General features: G+C 35.9%; 1 protein-coding gene across 1 annotated transcript in view; it reads right to left on the reverse strand.

Moving 5' to 3' along the window:
- Window positions 1–7277, reverse strand: part of LOC123578235 (zinc finger protein 383-like) — a 68414-nt gene that overhangs the window by 33158 nt on the left and 27979 nt on the right. The gene's annotated exons all lie outside the window — the stretch shown is intronic.

The raw sequence follows: 7277 nt of genomic DNA on the forward strand, positions 1-7277 counted from the left end.
TTTTTTTTTTTGAGAGAGAGCGAACAAGAGAGGGAGGGATAGACAGAGGGGGACAGAGGATCTGAAGTGGGCTCCGCGCTGACAGCTTGACAGCAGCAAACCCAATGCGGGGCTTGAATCCATGAACCCTGAGATCATGACCTGAGCTGAAGTCACTTCACCAACTGAGCCACCCAGGCACCCCAAATAATCACCACTTCTTTTTTGCAGTGAGACATTTAAGATCTACTCAGCAACTTTCAAGTATATAATATTTAGTCACCATGATATATATTAGATCCCTAGAACTTATTCAACTTACAACTAAAAGTTTGTACCCTTTGACCAACATTTCCCCACTACCCCCACCATCCTGTGGTAATAATCACTATACTGTTTTTGTGAGTTCACCTATTTCAGATTCCACATATGAGTGATATAGTATTTTCCTTTCTCTGACTTATTTCACTTAACATAGTGCCCTCAGAGTTAATCCAACTTGTCACAAATAGCAAGATTTCCTTCTTTCTCATGAATGGTATTCTATTGTATATATACCACTTCTTTATCCATTTATCCACTGACTGACTTAGTTTATTTCCATATCTCGGCTATTGTGAATAATGCTGCAAGAATATGGAAGTGTATGTATGTGGAATTTAAGAAACAAAACAGATTAATATAAGGGAAAGGAAAAAAAGGGGAGAGAAGCAAACCATAAAATAGACTCTTAGCTATGGATAACAAACTGAGGGTTGCTAGAGGGGAAATGAGTAGGGGGATGGGCTAAATCGGTGATGGGTATTAAAGAAAGCACTTCTTGTGATGAACACTGGGTGTTATATGTAAGTGATGAATCTCTAAATTCTACTCCTGCAACTAATATTACACTATATGTTAACTAACTAGAATTTAAATAAAAACTTGAAATAAAAGAAATACAGCATTAAAAAAAAACATACCATTAAAGAAAAAAAGAAAAAAGAATATGGACTTTTAGATGTCTCACTGATACCTGTTTTCATTTCCTTTGGATATATACTCAGAAGTGAGATTGCTGAATCATATGGAAATTTTATTTTTAATTTTTTAAGAAACCTCCATATTGGGGGCGCCTGGGTGGCGCAGTCGGTTAAGCATCCGACTTCAGCCAGGTCACGATCTCGCGGTCTGGGAGTTCGAGCCCCGCGTCGGGCTCTGGGCGGATGGCTCAGAGCCTGGAGCCTGTTTCCGATTCTGTGTCTCCCTCTCTCTGCCCCTCCCCCGTTCATGCTCTGTCTCTCTCTGTCCCAAAAAATAAATAAAAACGTTGAAGAAACCTCCATGTTGTTTTCTATAGTAGTTATACAAATATACATTCCCACCAACAGTGCACATCCTCACCAACACTTGTTAACTCTGGACTTCTTGATAATAGTCATTCTAACAGCTGTGAGGGAATATCTCATTGTGGTTTTGGTTTGCATTTCCTTGATGATTAATGACATTGAGCATCTTTTCATGTACCTGTTACCTATTGTATATATTCTTTTGAAAATTCTTTTGAATTTTTTTAGATTTCTGCCCACTTTTTAGATTTATTGGGGTTTATTTTGCTAGTGAGTTGTATGAGTCTATATATTTTTAATATTAACCCATTTTTGAAATATGATTTACAAATATTTTTTCCATTCCATAGACTGCTTTTTCATTTTGTTGTTTCTTTTGCTGTGCAGGAAACTTTTACTTATTTAGTACCACATATTTATTTTTGCTTTTGTTGCATGTGCTTTTGGTGCCATACCCAAGTAATCATTGCCAAGACCAATGTCAAACAAGTTTTTCCTGTTTTTTTTCTAGGAGGTTTAGGGTTTTTTTTTCTTATGTTTAAATCTTTAATCCATTTTGAGTTAATTTTTTGTGAGTGGTACAAGATATGAGTCCAATTTCATTTTTTTCCATGTGAATATCCAGTTTTCCCAACACCATTTAATGAAGAAACTATCTTTTCCCCCACTGAAGAATCTAGGCTCCCTTGTCAAATATCAGCTGACTATATATTCAAGGGTTTATTTCCATGTTCTCAATTCTGTTCCATTGGACTGTTTTTATGCCAGTACCAACCAGTCTTAGGTACTATAGCTTTGTAGTATAGTTTGAAATTAGGCAGTATGATGCCTTTAGCATTGTTCTGCTTATTCAGGATTACCTAGGTTATTCATGGTCTTTTGTGCCTCCATACAAATTTTAGTATTGCTTTTCTATTTCTGTAAAAAATGCCAGTTGAATTTTGATAGAGATGGCATTGAATCCATAGATGGCTTTGGGTAGAATGAACATTTTAACAATAATTCTGATTCACAAACATGGGGTATCTCTTATTTCTGTCTTCAGTTACTTTAACCAAAGTCTTGTAGTTTTCACTACACAGATCTTTCACCTCATTGGTAAAATTTATTTCTACATATTTTATTATTTTTGATGCTATTATGAATAAGATTATTTTTTAATTTCTTTTTCAGATATTTTGTTGCCAGTGTATAGAAACACAACTCATTTCTGTATGTTGTTTTTGTACCCTGTAACTTTATTTTTTGATTCACTCTTACAGTTTTAAGGTGGAGTCCTTCAGATTTTCTATATGTAAATTCATATAATCTAAACAGACAATTCTACTTTCCTTCTGATTTGGATGCCTTATACTTATTTTCGCATATGATTGCATTGGCTAGAAATTCGACTAGTATGTTGAATAGGAGTGGTGAGAGTAGACATCTTGGTGTTATTCCTGAACTGGAAGAACTGTCACCTTTCACTGTCAAGTATGATGGTGGCTGAAGGTTTGTCATATTTGGCTTTTATTGTTTGAGGAATGCTCCTTTTATACCCAAATTTGCTGAGTGTTTTTATCATGAAGGATGTTGTATTTTGCCAAATGCTTTTTGCACTGTTGAAACGATCATATGATTTTTACCTTTCATTCTATTAATGTGGTATATCACATTTATTGGTTTCCCTATGTTGAACTATCCTTGTATCCCAGGGGTAAATCTCACTTGATCGTAGTGTATGATTCCTTTAATGTCCTGTTGAAATCAGTTTGCTATTATTTTCTTGAGAATTTTTGCATTTATGTTCATCAGGATTATTGGCCTGTAATTTTTTTTTTTTTTTCTTGTGGTGTCTTCATCTGGTTTTGGCATCAGGGCAAGGCTAATCTTGTGAAATGAGTTTGGGAGTGTTCCTTCCTCTTCAATTTTTTGAAACAGTTTGAGAAGAATTGGCATTAATTCTTTAAATGTTTGATAAAATTCAGCAGTGAAGCTTTCAGTGCTGGGCTTTTCTTCATTGGAAATTTTTGATTACTGATTGAAGCATCTTACTAGTATAGTAGTTGGTCTAGATTTTTTTATTTCTTCATAATTCAGTCTTGATAGGTCATATGCTTCTAGGAATTTATCCACTTCTAGGTTATCCAATTTGTTAGCATGTAAGTGTTTATAGTAGTTTTTTGTGATCCTCTGTATTGCTGTGATATCACTTGGAATGTTTCCTCTTTCATTTCTGATTTTATTTGGGTCCTTTTACCTTTTTTCTTAGTCTAGCTGAATGTCAATTTTATCTTTTTGAAAAGATTTTAGCTTTGCTAATCTTTTCTATTGCTCTACTAGTCTCTATTTCATTTATTTCAGTTCTGATTTTTGTCACTTCCTTTTGCTAACTCTGGCCTTAGTTTGTTCTTTTCTGGTTTCTTAACATTTAAAGTTGTTTATTTAAAATCTTTCATTTTTCCCACTATAAGCATTTATGGCTATAAATTTCCCTCTGAGAACTGCTTTCACAACATTGCATTTTATTTGTCTGTTGAATCTCCATTTTCATTTGTTTGGAGATTTTTTTTTTTTTCTATTTTTGATTTTTCCCTTGGCCCAGTGGTTATTCAGGGATGTGTTGCTTAGTTTCCACATATTTGTAAAATTTCCAGCTTTCCTCTTGTTCTTGATTTTTAGTTTCATACCATTGTGGTTGGAAAAGAAACTTGGTATGAGGTCAGTATAAATTTTCTAAGAATTGTTTTGTGACCTATCATATGACCTATCCTGGAGAATATTCCATGTGCACTTGAGAAGAATGTGTATTCTGCTGCTGCTGTTGAATGGAATGTTTTATATATGTTAGGTCCATTTGGTCTAATGTATGATTCAAGTCAAATGTTTCAATATTGATTTTGTCTGAATGATCTATCCATTACTTAAAGTGAAGTATTAAAGTCCCCTACTGTTCTTGTATTGCCTATTTCTCCCTTTAGATCTGTCAGTATTTGCTTAATATATTTAGGGCTCCAATAGTGGGTGCATAAACATTTATAATTGTATATCATCTTGATGAATTAACCAACTTATCATTATATAATGACCTTCTTTGTCTCATAATAGTTTTTGGCTTAAGGTCTATTTTGTCTTATGTAAGTATGGGCTAACCCGGTAAGGCCAACCTCACTTTCTGTTGGTTTCTGCTTCCATGGAATATCTTTTCCATGTCTTCACTTTGAGCCTATGTACGACCTTAAAGCTGAAGTGCCTCTCTGTGAAGACAGAATGTAGTTGAATCTCATCCATCCAGACATTCTATCCGTTTTGATTGGTAAATTCAATTCATTTACATTCAGGGTAATTATTAATATGTAAAGACTTACTAATGCCATCTTATTACTATCTCTCTGGCTGTTTTGTAGTTCCATTGTTCTTCCTCATCCCACCCCCTCCCTCTTACTGCCTACCTTTTCCACGGATGGTGATATGCTCTGATTCCCATCACTTTATCTTTTGTGAATCTAATAGGTTTGTGCTTTGTGGTTATCACAAGACTTACATAAAACATCTTCTAGATAAAATAGTCCATTTTAAGCTGATGAATAGTAACTTTAATCCCATACAAAAGCTCTATTCTTTATTGCCTTCTTTTATGTTTTTGATTTTACCATTTACCTTTTTTTTTACTATTCTGAATTCATTAACAAATTACAGTTCTTTTTTTATATTCTTGTTTGTTTTATGGTGTCCCATACATCTTGTAGGCTTTTTTCACTCTCTTTCATTCCTTTTTTCTTGGTTCTCCTCTGACTGGGAGTCCCTACCCTTCATTTCTCTGATTTTATATTTGCTTGGTCTATCCTTCTGTTGATGTTCTCTATTGCATTTTTCATGTCATTCATTCTTCAGCTCCAGATTTGTTTGGTTTGCTTTTAGGATTTCTCTTTGTTGGATTTCTAATTTTATTCATGTATTATTTTCCTGACTTGCTGAGTTCTGTGTTTTATTGTAGCTCATTGAGTTTCTTTAAAACAGCTAATTTGAATTCTTTATCAGGCAAACAACATAATTGTGTCTTTGAATCGAGGATTATTGAGATCTTTTTGTGATGTCATGTTCATGGATTCCTCATGTTTCTTGGAGTTTTGCATTGCTGTTTTCTCATTTGAAGTAGTCACCTCCTCCAGTCGTTACTAGCTGCCTTCAGGTCGGAGATACTTTTTGTTGGTCCTGCTTATAACTAGGTCTTTCTCTGTCTTTGTAGGAATACATGTGCTCCATGCTTCTTGCCCGCTTGTGGCTTCTTTGTCTCCTCTCAAACTTACAACTCACCAGGCTGGCTGCTGGAAACCTCTTTTGTCTTTCTTAAGATAATACTATAGCTCAAGTTTGTGATTTCTCCCTTGCCACAGACTCTGATTTGTTTTCTGCATGCTCTCGGTCTACCAAAACTGGCTCTTAGTACCATACTTGGGAGCTAAAGAATTGGGGGAGCTGTGGGTTTAACATTTGGGGCTTTAGGGGTGCCTGCAAGCCAGATGGAGGTTCCTTGGGCAAGGCTTTCCCAGTGGCTTGTGTTGAGCTTCCTGCTTGAGTCCTGAATGCAGCCAAGTAAGAACTGTGTTTATTTTTGCTGTTTTTTTATATTTTTTAAATGTTTATTTATTTTTGAGAGACAGAAGGCAAGTGGGGGAGGGGCAGAGAGAGAAGGAGATACACAATCTGAAGCAGGCTCCAGGCTCTGAGCTGCCAGCACAGAGCCTGACACGGGGCTTGAACTCACGAACCTTGAGATCATGACCTGAGCCAAAGTCAAACACTTAACCGACTCAGCTGCCCAGGCACCCTGAAACTGTATTTCTTTAATGCACTCTGATATTCTTATATCCTGATATCAGGTACTGCCTCAATACTATGGGTGCTGCAGCAGAGAAACAAGTTTCTTCAGCAGCATTCTATACAGGTGGGGAAGCTGGGCAATCACCCACTATTATCACTTGCAGAAGTCATTGCTGGTTAGTTCAGCAACATGGTGTGCTGCCTTGGGGAACAGGTAGCACTGGTGAAGTTCATCTTACACCCCCCACTTTTTTTTTTTTTTTTTTTCTCTAACAGAGTGCTAGAATCTTTCCTCAGGAAATCTGAAGTTCTGCAAAGGCTCTCTCATCTGTGAGTGTCTGCTCAAATCAGCACTCTCCAGATTTACCCTGAATGCAGCCAATAGGGGCTGGGGCTGGTTCACAGACTTCTGCTGTTTCCCCAGTCTGTACCAAGGACTATCAGCTTATTACTTTATGTGGTGGGTGAGGCTCCTCTCAGGTCCTTTAGCTTATGGTGTTGGATCTCATCACAACCACAGAGGCCCTTTTTCTTATAGGTGGATGCTGAATTTTAGTTGTTAAACTTGAAGGCCAAATGAAGGCATGCATCTTATGCTGTCATTATGCTGAGGTCATTACTCAAAGTTCAAATTTCTATGAAGGAGCTACCCTCTTTATTTTTACCTCAGTATGAATTTTGCCTTCTCACACATTACAGTCTCATATTTTTCTTTATCAAGATGAATTATCCCTGTTCTATAAGAAACAGATGTTAGTCAAAATTTTATTATATTCATTTACATGAATATCTTTTTTTTCCATTATGATGTCTTTGATGTTGAATAAGACAAGGATACTAGCTAAAATCTTTTCCCTAAAAAAACAAAATTGAAAGATAATAATGACGAAGGCTAATACTATGCAAGTTTTATTATGTGATAGGCACAGTTGTAGAATCCACATAACAAGCCTCTGAAGTGAACGAATTATGCCCACATTACCAAAAGCACATTATATATGCATATAAAATGACCTGGAAGAATAAGTCGGTTAACATTTAGGAAATAACTGGGTCAAGAATGTTGGCCAAAGGGAAGCAGAGCTTTATAATGTATAAATCTTTAAAAGTAGAAGAGATCCCACACGTTTTCTCTGAAATGAATAAAAAACAAAGCAGACACATTCA

This window comes from Leopardus geoffroyi, chromosome E2 (assembly GCF_018350155.1).
Source record: "Leopardus geoffroyi isolate Oge1 chromosome E2, O.geoffroyi_Oge1_pat1.0, whole genome shotgun sequence".
Classification (NCBI taxonomy): domain Eukaryota; kingdom Metazoa; phylum Chordata; class Mammalia; order Carnivora; family Felidae; genus Leopardus; species Leopardus geoffroyi.